We start from the raw sequence: 13,034 nt of genomic DNA on the forward strand, positions 1-13,034 counted from the left end.
ATTGACTTGAAAGTTGGCATGCAATGTCTTTGTCCGAGGTGCCATGATTGTCTATGAGGACACTGACGTATCTCAAAAAATATGTCCGTTATCAGCCAATGAATTTTGAGCAGCTATCAAGGTTAACGGAGGCCAATCAGAACAAAACTCGCTGGGCCTGTTTGACTCACGGCCCTTGAAGCCTGTGAGAAATTTGAAAGAAATTATCTATTGGGAGGAGCCTTCACATTTTTTACATGCGTAAAGTATAGTGTATCGGCCGATTTTTTTGCCCACGACATTCATACCACATAGTAGAACTCCTCATTCTGAGCAACTCTAGGACTGCCTCTGTCCATCGAATCATTCCTTAAATATTGGAGATCAGGGGCGGCGCCAGCCGATTTTGAATGTTTTAAGTCAAGCCCCGAATCTTTCAGGTTTGAGGTTTCTTAACAGTGCTGTCAAAATACCATATCTCTCTATTAAAATATGTTAAACAGTTCAATACCGCTTTTCTACAGTACTATCCATACATACAGCGTTAACCGGTAGCACTTTCTCTCTCTTCTCTCCGACAGCGCGTTCACGCACACCGCAGGTTGTACAGAGCCACACCTCCTGTCACTCACTCAGAGCAGCAGCAGGCCTCGAGACTCTCTTTCGGTCCGGTTGAAGGGTTTTTGTTATGATATAACAGCTGATAATACAACTTTGGCACATTTGTCAGCTAAACGTTCATTCAGTGTTTCCCATTAATGACCAGGTGCCACCGTTTCATAATGAACCGAAAATTTAAAACATGTAAATGGTCTCTAACGTTGTATTTTGCCAACGAACTAAAATCGAAACCGTGATATGGCTTTGTGCCTTTATAAAACAGCAAAATATAGTGATTAAGTATATATACAGTCTGTCTGCGCTGCAAGTGCGCACATTTGCTCACGCGATCAAGCTGGTGATCTGGTGAATCAAAATAAAAGCTCAAGGATTTAGGCCTATCTTAGAAATTAGTACAAAAGTCTTATAATTTCTAATAAAAAGTGTAATTTATTTAAAGAGCTTTTTTTTTTTTTTTTTTTTTTTTACAATATATGGATATTAGTCATATGAATAATTATATAGGCCTAAAATATTATTATATTATTATTTCATTGTAATAATTGTTTGACATCCTAAAACACCTAAAACGATGTAGACACTATATCACAACTAAAAAGATGATACTACAGACTAAAAAGAACTAAACCCTCTTTCATGTCGAGGTACAATGCTGTTTGTTTGGTCAATTTGCACACTGTACATGGATTGAAGCTCTTAATTTTGAGCTTCCAAAGTGCCCCAGATTGATGCATTTAACCTTAAAATGTACTAAATTTTGGTTCGACCTCGATAAAACCACTGCAGCACAGTTCTCGGGACTGTCTAGGTCAATAGTTATCAAAAAAAATGTTGAACTTTGGCCTTTGAATAGCTATAAGCAGGGTCTTTTATAAAACAGGCATGGCCAATTCTACCCAAAAGCCTATAATTTCTAAATGAAAACTCAGAACTTCACAACATTAAGTGAGCACATGAGGCACATGATTCTAAAGAAGCATGCATACTTCTATGGAGAATGGCTGATAGGTGGGGCTATAACTGATTAAAAGGTGTAAAAATGATGTATTTCTACACTGTAAAAAAAATCCCAGTAAAATTTGCGTTAAAAAACCGGCAGCTGTGGTTGCCAGAACTTTACCGTAAAAAATACAGTAGCAACGTAAAAAAAAATCTGTTAAATTTACGGTAAAATAACGTATTTCATTAACTGATATAATGTTAATTTACCAACCTAATGAAGTACTAATATCTGTTTTGTACCTTTATAATACATTGACAATCACCAAACACAGTGGTGATGAGAGTCACATGATTAATCAAAGTTCATCACAAGCTGAGGAGGACAACACTAACATATTGAAGGTGCGCACAGTGTCATTCACACACACACACTAAACACCATCATGGTAACATGCATGAAATTTTAAAAATGCAATAAACATTAATTTAACAACATTAGATGTAACATTAAACCCTAATGTACATAACTGATCAGAAAAAAAAAGAGAAAAACTAAGAAGAAACAGAGTTATTTCAACAAAAATGTATCAAATGTGAAGTGTCACGCAGGGAATTGTGGGGAATGTCAATTTACGGTTTTTCACTGTAAATTTTACAATGAATTATTTTCCACTTCCAAAAACTGTGAATTTAACGGTATTTTACCGTAAAATTACATTAAATGTACCGTTAGATCTATTACAGTTATTCACCGTACATAGTACAGAAAACTTTCTGTAAACCAATTGACAGTTTTTCACCGCAGCATTTTTACAGTCTTTTACTGTTAAAATCACGGTCATTTTTTACAGTGTATGTCAAATCCCATGGAATGGCTGAAAGTGGTCCTCTTCCTGCCTGATTTGCATAGAACTTCAAGAAATTGGCTGTGCATATGCGTCACGTGATTCTAAAGAAGCGTGGAAACTTCTATGGACATCGTGTCATTGGTGGGGGTTTAACGGTTATAAAGGTGAAAAATACTCCATACGAAATTACATTTAAATGAAATCAATATCATCAAAAATCAACAAATATAGTCACATCAAGTTCTTGACCGTAAAAGTAATCCATAAGAATTGAGCATTGTAAATGTTAATTACCCTCAATTGATGAAAAAAACTGAGACAATATTAAAAATCTCTTCATTCATGTTTCAAAGATAAACAAAAGTCTTACTTGTTTTGGAACAATATGAGAGAGAGAGAATAATGACTTTTGGGGGGGGAGTTCTTACTCCCCTAGTGGAGAATGATTATTTAAACTTTATGTTTTGTCCTTCTACCCTGAGGTATGAAGAACAAACTGCTGTGATTATAAAATTATAAAATAAGAATATTCTTGGGAAGAATCTACAAATGCAATAATGCAATCTATGAATGCAATACTTCAGAAGAGTCACACAAGAAGCTCCAGTGTGCCCAAAAGACCCTTAAAAAAATGTTAGGTTGGTTTTGGGTTCACTGATCTGAAATCAGAGCACACAGAGCTTCCTACCCCCACTGGTCACGCAAACATAGAGGTAAACTGAATTTGAACTATCATGAAAGAACATCCACCGATTGCAGAAACGGATCAGGTGACCTGACCTAACAGGTCAGTTCATAAAGCTTTCTCAAAAACAAGTTCTCCATGTTCTTTCTCATGTCTACGTGCAGCCGGCTCCAACCTACACATCCAGACCTCTGCTTCCCTACTTTGTTTTCCTTCTCTGTCTCAGATGTCAGACCTCTGAAGCAGCAACCCCTCCAGTTTGTGCACCGAGTACGTCAAGTGGGCTCAACCAGTGACGTAACGGCCACACAGTTCAGTGTTTGTACATATTTTTATTTGACTGACAGCGAAGTCCGCAATGGAAAAAGTCACATTTGATCTTTAAGGATGGAAGAGGAACAGGAGACAACCAATTTCCTCTTCATCTCAAATGTGTGACGTTGGTGACAGTGCTATTAATATATCTCGGGGGGAGGCCAATTAGAGTTGTCACGATTTGCCTTTGCACAATTCATGGCATGGGAAGACGGCGTGAAATAACTGACCACTGAGCTTGAGATGTGCCACTCAGATAGGAGGAGCATTAATGTTGTGTGGGTGTATGCTGGGGGTGGTGGTCTTAACAAGCACATTCTGTGGAAATACAGACATGAGGCATGTTTTCATCAGCGGGGGGTGGATTGTGTTTGTACATGCTGATGTGTGTGTAAGTGTCAGGCGCTTTGACTAGTCTTGTTCGTGTAGTTCAGTAATAGGGCACTCGTCTGCAGTTCACGCAGTTTGGCTCACACTCTGAAACTGTGATTTCTTATCTACTGCATCAGGTAGGACCCTTTCTGATTTATATATAAATTATATTTAAATGTCATTATGAACAAGCAAAATGCGCTGAAAGCTAACCCTGATTATTGTGTTTGAAATTCACAAACATGCAGCTCAGATCTGAAACCATTATTTAGAATAGATGCTGTATTTTGTACTTATTTCTAAATATTTATAATGCTAAACTAAGAATCACTATACTCTGGTGGGTGTAGTGATTGAGTTGAAATTGTACAAAACCAGCAATTGGGTTGTTTTAGCCCAGCGGTTGGGTTAAATGTTTGCCCAACCTGCTGGGTAGTTTCTTTTAACTCAACTCTTGTTTAAAAATATTGTATTGCTTGCTTAAAATGCACCTAAAGTATTTTGGAAATTAACATTTATTAATATGTATGATAAGTTGATGGATAATAATGAATAATAATTAAACAATAAACATTTATTAAATTGCTTATTAATAAATGTTCATATTTTGGTTATTATTGTTGCCTCTAGTAATTATGTGTCTGATTTTTAATTTCCAACCTATTTTGGGTTCATTTTAAGCCAGCCATATAGTAATAAACAATAGTTGAGTTTAATAAAACTGCCCAGCACGTTGTGCAAACATTTAACCCAACCTCTGGGTTTGTCCATTTACTGCTCCTAGAGTTTGCCCTCACTCCTAAATCTTAAACTTTAAAATGTATTAATTAATAAAAAAATAAAAAAAAAATAAATGAAAGTGCCTATTTCTTTCTGCAACAGACATGAATGATACCTTAATCTTTGCAGCTTGTTGTAGATTTGTGATTTTGAGATGATTTGTGATCTCGTTTTTCACCTGGTGGATGATAAAATGACCTTTTGACTTGGGCCAGTTAGCAACCGCCGAGCAACCACCTAAAACACCTTACAAACAGACTAGCAACACCTTAGAAACCACCAAGAACATCCTACTAACCCCATAGCAATGCACTAAAAACTTCTCAGAATGGCAACCATCCAGTACATGCTAGCAGATTTGCATGAGCAAACACCACTCATATTTTCTTTAGGAAATGTAAAAATCTGCTAATTAAATATTGGTATCAAGAAATTGTATTGTAATTGGAGTTATTGTTATTGTTGTCTGTTCCAGTGAGTTATGTGAAGTTAAATGAAGTTATTTTACTAAAAGCCTGTTATGAGAGACATAGCACTTTGTTTAGTATGGTGTGTTGCTCTCATTTTGCTGCACATACTCTATAAAGTATAGCATGGCTCATTTAAGAAGACGCCATTACACACATTTACCTTGCCACAGGAACAAAATATTGTTTGTTGTTGGAAGGAAATGACTGTCTACAATGTAACTTACAGACAGGATCTTGACTGAAATAATATTGCTTTACTGTAACAAACTACATGAATGCAAAAATAGATCAGGGAAATATATAGTGTACACTGTGAATAATAAGAGCATGCTTAGTATAAAGTGACAGGTGACTGTGTAGTTTCTTTCAATAGAGTTATAGGTTAGCATGTTGCTAAGCTAATTAATAAGGCATAAAATAGTACCAGAGCGCCATTCGACAGCAACAAAGTGACCTGAACTCATTCATTTTTTTAATGAGAGCTGGAGACCCAAGTTCAAGTTCCGGCTCCTTTACAATCCCGCCCCTCTCTCTCTCACACACATTGCTTTCTGTCTGCTCTGGAAGTCCCAGTCTTAGGTTAACAGTCCAATAGTTGTATACAAATATGCCCACTTCCCTACTATATCACAGGCGAAAAACAGTATGTGAAAAGTGTAGTATCTATGAATTCACATTCATTAAACAGAAGATGAAAATGACCTACTACGTCTGCCAAGATACTGAAGTGTGCATACAATGGACACTTTACTATCCCATGAGGCCACGGGAGAGGATTTGTGAATGGCAGTGAAGTGATGCAACTGATGCTGGTGACAAACTATTTGAAAGATTTTATTCTTTCCCCAATCAAGTTAATAGGTTAATAAGTTAATTTCCCCATTCAAGTCAACCCTCTGGGATAGTAAAGTGTCCATCGTATGCACACTTCAGAATCTTGCTAGAAGTAGTAGGTCATCCAGGTACTTTAATTAGTACTGTGAATTCAGACATACATGTTTTTTCTCCTACTATATGATAGGGAAGTATGCAATTTTGGATGCAGACTTTGATAACAGATATTGATAAATTACTCTATTACTTATTACACATATTTATTTTAAAACTATAGTTTTCAGGGTTTCTGCAGGTTTCATCAAATCTGATTTAATGCTTTTTAATGCCATGTATATATACAAACCCGATTCCAAAAAAGTTGGGACACTGTACAAATTGTGAATAAAAAAGGAATGCAATAATTTACAAATCTCATAAACTATGAAGAATATAGATAACATATCAAATGTTGAAAGTGAGACATTTTGAAATGTCATGCCAAATATTGGCTCATTTTGGATTTCATGAGAGCTACACATTCCAAAAAAGTTGGGACAGGTAGCAATAAGAGGCCGGGAAAATTTAAATGTACATATAAGGAACAGCTGGAGAACCAATTTGCAATTTATTAGGTCAATTGGCAACATGATTGGGTATAAAAAGAGCCTCTCAGAGTGGCAGTGTCTCTCAGAAGTCAAGATGGGCAGAGGATCACCAATTCCCCCAATGCTGCGGCCAAAAATAGTGGAGCAATATCAGAAAGGAGTTTCTCAGAGAAAAATTGCAAAGAGTTTGAAGTTATCATCATCTACAGTGCATAATATCATCCAAAGATTCAGAGAATCTGGAACAATCTCTGTGCGTAAGGGTCAAGGCCGGAAAACCATACTGGATGCCCGTGATCTTCGGGCCCTTAGACGGCACTGCATCACATACAGGAATGCTACTGTAATGGAAATCACAACATGGGCTCAGGAATACTTCCAGAAAACATTGTCGGTGAACACAATCCACCGTGCCATTCGCCGTTGCCGACTAAAACTCTATAGGTCAAAAAAGAAGCCATATCTAAACATGATCCAGAAGCGCAGGCGTTTTCTCTGGGCCAAGGCTCGTTTAAAATGGCAAAGTGGAAAACTGTTCTGTGGTCAGACGAATCAAAATTTGAAGTCCTTTTTGGAAAACTGGGACGCCATGTCATCCGGACTAAAGAGGACAAGGACAACCCAAGTTGTTATCAGCGCTCAGTTCAGAAGCCTGCATCTCTGATGGTATGGGGTTGCATGAGTGCGTGTGGCATGGGCAGCTTACACATCTGGAAAGGAACCATCAATGCTGAAAGGTATATCCAAGTTATAGAACAACATATGCTCCCATCCAGACGTAGTCTCTTTCAGGGAAGACCTTGCATTTTCCAACATGACAGTGCCAGACCACATACTGCATCAATTACAACATCATGGCTGCGTAGAAGAAGGATCCGGGTACTGAAATGGCCAGCCTGCAGTCCAGATCTTTCACCCATAGAAAACATTTGGCACATTATAAAGAGGAAGATGCAACAAAGAAGACCTAAGACAGTTGAGCAACTAGAAGCCTGTATTACACAAGAATGGGACAACATTCCTATCCCTAAACTTGAGCAACTTGTCTCCTCAGTCCCCAGACGTTTGGAGACTGTTATAAAAAGAAGAGGGGATGCCTACACAGTGGTAAACATGGCCTTGTCCCAACTTTTTTGAGATGTGTTGATGCCATGAAATTTAAAATCAACTTATTTTTCCCTTAAAATGATACATTTTCTCAGTTTAAACATTTGATATGTCATCTATGTTGTATTCTGAATAAAATATTGAAATTTTAAACTTTCACATCATTGCATTCTGTTTTTATTCACAATTTGTACAGTGTCCCAACTTTTTTGGAATGGGGTTTGTATATATATATATATATATATATATATATATATATATATATATATATATATATGTATATGTGTGTGTGTGTGTGTCGCTAAATGTCGATAGATGACGTCATGCGGCACTTTATTTGCTTCTCTGCTGCTACCCTTTTTGCTCACATAATATATTTTAATACAGCCAAATTCCTAATAAAATTATTTCATTATATATTTTTCTGTTTTTGTTGTCAGACAATATGAAATGGTGACTGAAATGCGGCCCATTAAGACTTCATACAGGGCTCGACATTAAGCCTTGTCATTCACTTGTACGAGTAAAACAGTTGCTTGTCCGGAAAAAAAAAAAAAATAGGATTTCTTTTTGTAGTGTAAATATAAATTACAAATTTCTGAATTTTTGTCCATATTTGTGATAGATTTATGATTCATCTTTCATTTTAAATTCTTAAATTCGATCAATAAATTTAATGGAAAAAATAGGTTACCAATCAAATTAAATCATTTACAATAAAAAAAAAAAAAAAAAAAAATACAACTCATTAAATAATGTTTGGGATTGTAAGAAAGTGAGGGGAAATTATACTTTTAAAAATTAAACTAAACCACCAATAGGTGGCATCAAGAAACCGTCTTAATAAGTGAGAAACGATTCATTCCCATGGCTGATTCATTCAAGAATGAGGCATTTTTTTTTTTTTTGCATCTCAATGAACATCTATCCATTCTAAATAGTATGTAACATTATTAATATTCAATACTATTTAGGTTGGATAGTATGCACGTTGGATGCAGGGTGAGTGTTGCTACGCTATGGTTCTGCTGTGATCTTTGTTTGAAACTATTTTCGCTGCTAAAATAGAACAAAAAAAGTCAATGTTCCTTCTAAAATGTAAGTGACTTAATATTAAATATTTGTTAACTGAACTGTTGTATGAAATCAATGTCATGTTTTTAATCGTGATGGTAGCCTATTTAGGAAAACAGCAGTCTTGGCCGTGTGATATTGCTTAACTGTATCAAGTTATAAAAACTCCACATTTTGAATTTTTACCGCAGTAAGTTTAACTGAGTTTCTTTTTGTGTGTGCTTCACTCATGTTTCCATTTCTCCTCAAGATGGTGTGCGAGCCTCAACAGCGCAACCTTGTTATCATCAGTACATTACACAGCCTATTATGATCCAGTATAGATCGCAACTAACACTAAATGTAATAAAATGATTCTCGCGTTTTTTTTTTTTTTTTTTTTGTATTGAATTTTATTTTATTGTATTTTAATCAGGTCCTTGTTCGGCTGGGCAGATAAAATTCTCTTTCATTTGCCCATTCAAAAAATCCACTTATCCCAGACTAATTGAAAAGCATTAGTGTCGAGCCCTGACATGTTAAACCAGCGCTAAATCCTGATTTATAATCGAGACATTGTCTGACAAAATCACAATACAAATAAGATAAAGACAGTTGCTATGATTTACGTTATATGTACACGTAAAATGATCACTCAGGTTAGAAGCAATAGTATCTATTTTATTTGTTCTCTGACAGAGCGCACAGCCTCAACTGAATGCACTGCTCCTCTCATCCACTCACGGAACAGAGCAGACGCAGAGAGAGGTGCGCCTGCGGCAGCGAGAGGGAAGCAAGATCTTGCGCTCGTGCGGCAGTTCCGGTGGGTCTCGGAAGCTAGATCAGGTTAACAAATATATTTGTCACAATGCGCTTTCTTGCATGGAAAAAAAATCGTAAAAGGGGTCTGAAAAGTCGCTAAATTGGCAACACTGATGCAGTCTTCCGTTTCCAGGTCACAGCCCGCCGCTGTCCAAAATGATATTACGACAATTTTGAACTGGCCGGAGGCAATTACCAAACTGGTTCCGTGTGTGTATCACACCAATGTACATATTTTACAACAGCAAATCAAAGTTATAAATTATGTAGGCTATATTCAATATAAACTAGTAGTATTATTTTTCTTCAAAACTATCTAAAAAAATTGAATGCCTATAGGAATACAATTTAATGCTTTTAAATGCCATTTAAGACCTTAAAGGATTAGTCCACTTTTAAATAAAATTATCCTGATAATTTACTCACCCCCATGTCATCCAAGATGTTCATGTTTCTTTCTTCAGTTGAATAGAAATGAAGGTTTTTGATGAAAACATTCCAGGATTATTCTCCTTATAATGGACTTCAATGGCCTCCAGACGGTTGAAGGTCAAAATTACAGTTTCAGTGCAGCTTCAAAGGGCTTTAAACGATACCAGACGAGGAATAAGGGTCTTATCTAGCGAAACAATCGGTAATTTTCAAAAAAAAAATACAACTGTATATGCTTTATAAACACAAATAATCGTCTTGTGCTTCTGCTTTCCGCATTCTTCAAAAAGCTTACGCTGTATGTCCTACGCCTTCCCTATTCAACTTACGGAAAAAAAAATGAAACTGTCACCGTATTCGTTCAGTAAGTAGAATAGGGAAGGCGTAGGACAAAAAAAAAAAAAAAGTTGACCTTACGTAATCAACATAACATTATTAAGTAAACTGCACATATAAATATTATGTAACAGTGACATTCAAATGATTTGTATGTACTCAAAGAAATGTTGTCAGCTTTACTTGAATTTCTTTTGTTCATTCAACTAAATAGTTTTTTGTACAAATTACTCAATATTGTTGCGTGGAACCACTTGACACTTATTTTTTAAGTAAATCCAACAATTCTTTTTTTTTGAGTGTTGGATGATATGGGGTGAGTAAATTATCAGGAAAAATTTATTTAAAAGTGAACTAATCCTTTAATTTTCGCAAAATCTATTTAATGAATTTTAATGCTTTTTAATGCCCCGCAGATTCCCTGTGTGTATATATATATATATATATATATATATATATATATATTCTGTGCAAACTGAATGCAATGTTTTCAGAAAATTAACTGCATGTTAATTGCATTTAAATGAAAATGTATTATAATTTAAATTTATATTAAAAGCAATTTGTTTAATTTCAGAGTGCTTTTAAATAGGACTTATGAAATATGGTTAAAGTGCAGAATGCACTGACAAGCATTTATGGAACAAACAAAACAAAACATGATTTAAATATATTTGTAATTACACATTTGTAATGATAAAGTTGCAGTTTAGTACATTTAAAATATCTTAACTCTAAATGTAATATCAAATAACACTACAGTTAAAATTATAATCCAAGTACTTTACATGTGCTTTAGTATGCTAGTAACACATCAAATACTAGAGTGCACTTTTTAAGAAACAATCATAAAAGTGCACGCTACTCTCTTTAAGTACACATAAGTGGCCTTTTATTTCATTAATCTACAGGATATTTTTTTTTTTTTTAAATATACTTTTAATATTCAACTTAGTGCACTTCTTTTTCACAAGGGTTCACAGTGCATTTTGGGATTGCCTCCTCTACAAATGATCCATTTCTACCTTCAAATTTGGCAGCATAATTACACTTTTAGAACAGTCTCGGAACACACCTGTGATGCCTTAAAATGCTCCCTCTGCAGGCAGCTCTTTTGGAACAGAGTGATTGTGTAATATCACATTGTTAAAAACATTAACATCTCTTGAGACAAATCCAATGTTTTATTGAGCTGCAGCCTTAAGGCTGACTAATATTTGTTGTCCAGAACTCCCATGGTGGCAGCTTGCATCTATCTGATGAGAACTTAAACACAATAACAGAAGCTATTGCTGTGTTGGGCTAACGTTTGTGCTCTGCTAAACAAAATGTCCGACAGATGTCCATGTTATTCCATCTGCTGTTAATCCAAACAGCAGTTTGCTTTAAAAGCCCAGTCAACAGAAATATATAAACCACGTCTCTGCTGTCCCAGCGTGAGAGGAGAGATAATTGTTTTTTTAGTGGCCACACTTGTGCTGATGAGGTAAATTTCCACGTGGTACCTCTCCGAAGTGAGAGAAGAGCAGACTGAGTGAATCTTTAACTAGATCAGTGATGATTTTAGTGGCCAGTCAAACACTCTTCCAGATGGTGGCGCTCACACTACACTTCTGATTAAACAGAGTACCTGATAGATAGTTGTGTTGTTAGGGCAAGCAAACAATAGTTGAATCTCATGAAAATATATCCAGGTGACATTTCACCTCAAAATCAAGCTTAAAATTAAATAGACATTATACCTCACCACAACGATTCTTATTAGATTCTCATCATAAAAAAAAAAAAAAAAAAAAAAAAATTTTTTTTTTTTGTGTGAGCTTGATGTCACAATGGTTTTAATAGTCCTAAATGTATGTTGCTGCAATAGAAGCCACTGTATATAATAGTTTTCGTATATAATAAATGACATGCACCTCAGACGAAACACAATAAATGCTGTCATGTCATCTTGCATTCAGTTACCTGGTGTTTGTGAATGCAATCATGTGAGGAGCTTCTGGGAGGGAACTTTACTGAACCACTTTAACGACAGATTTGCTCAAGCATTACAGAATGACCAAAACAGCATTAGATGTTGTGCAATGAGATCGGTCCACTGGTTGGTCCAGTTATGCCGCCCCATCATCTTTTTTAATGTGCATCAAGGAATTTATTCAGTAAAAGTGTTTCCATCACAGTTTATGCGCAAGTTTTCATTTGAGCGCATACGTATTTATGTGCATTTTTAGAATTTTATGCGGATCTTAGCGTTTCCATCCAGCGTTTTTTTTTTTTTTTCATGCAATATCCCAAAATGCACATAAAAATAGGTGGATGGAAACATAGCTAATGATAATCCTATCATAAGTGTTTATATTTTTGACCTGACTGGATGGTTTCGGTGGGAAATGGTGTACATACATCACTCACCCGTGCATATCCGTAAATAGAGAAAAGTGGCTCTGGCTACTTTGACATGTGTCTGGTGTGGGATTAGCATAGGTTAGTCGTCACAACGAGTGAGAAAGGTTGACATGGATCAGCTAAATTTCAACCTCTGGGTTTAAATGCAAACAGAGAAAAGTCTGCTGGCAAAAAGAGACCTCGACAGAGCTCGTAATAAAATAAGAATCAACATTGGCTTGGAATAATAAAAGTTCCACTGCTCTCGAGTCGTGTGGCGCGCTCGTCTCTCATTAGCAATCACTCCAGCTGCGTTGTTTCTGCTCAGCCCTGCTTCATTCTACAGAAATGTTAAAGGGATAGTTCACCCAAAAATTAAAATTTGATGTTTATCTGCTTACCCCCAGGGCATCCAAGATGTAGGTGACTTTGTTTCTTCAGTAGAACACAAATTATGGTTTTTAAC

General features: G+C 35.9%; 1 protein-coding gene across 2 annotated transcripts in view; it reads left to right on the top strand.

The window, feature by feature from the left end:
- The first annotated feature begins 3,421 nt into the window (after window positions 1-3,421).
- The window catches only part of agtr1b (angiotensin II receptor, type 1b), a 28,264-nt gene continuing 18,651 nt past the window's right edge, over window positions 3,422-13,034 (top strand). Inside the window, exons 1-2 of one of the 2 annotated variants that reach the window (XR_007182497.1) lie at window positions 3,422-3,899; window positions 9,293-9,416. The gene's annotated coding sequence lies outside the window, so the exon portion shown is untranslated. The remainder of the gene's footprint in view (window positions 3,900-9,292; window positions 9,417-13,034) is intronic. The other variant, XM_048174835.1, reaches the window with a different exon arrangement.

The sequence above is a fragment of the Megalobrama amblycephala genome, linkage group LG22 (genome assembly GCF_018812025.1).
Source record: "Megalobrama amblycephala isolate DHTTF-2021 linkage group LG22, ASM1881202v1, whole genome shotgun sequence".
In the NCBI taxonomy this organism is placed as follows: domain Eukaryota; kingdom Metazoa; phylum Chordata; class Actinopteri; order Cypriniformes; family Xenocyprididae; genus Megalobrama; species Megalobrama amblycephala.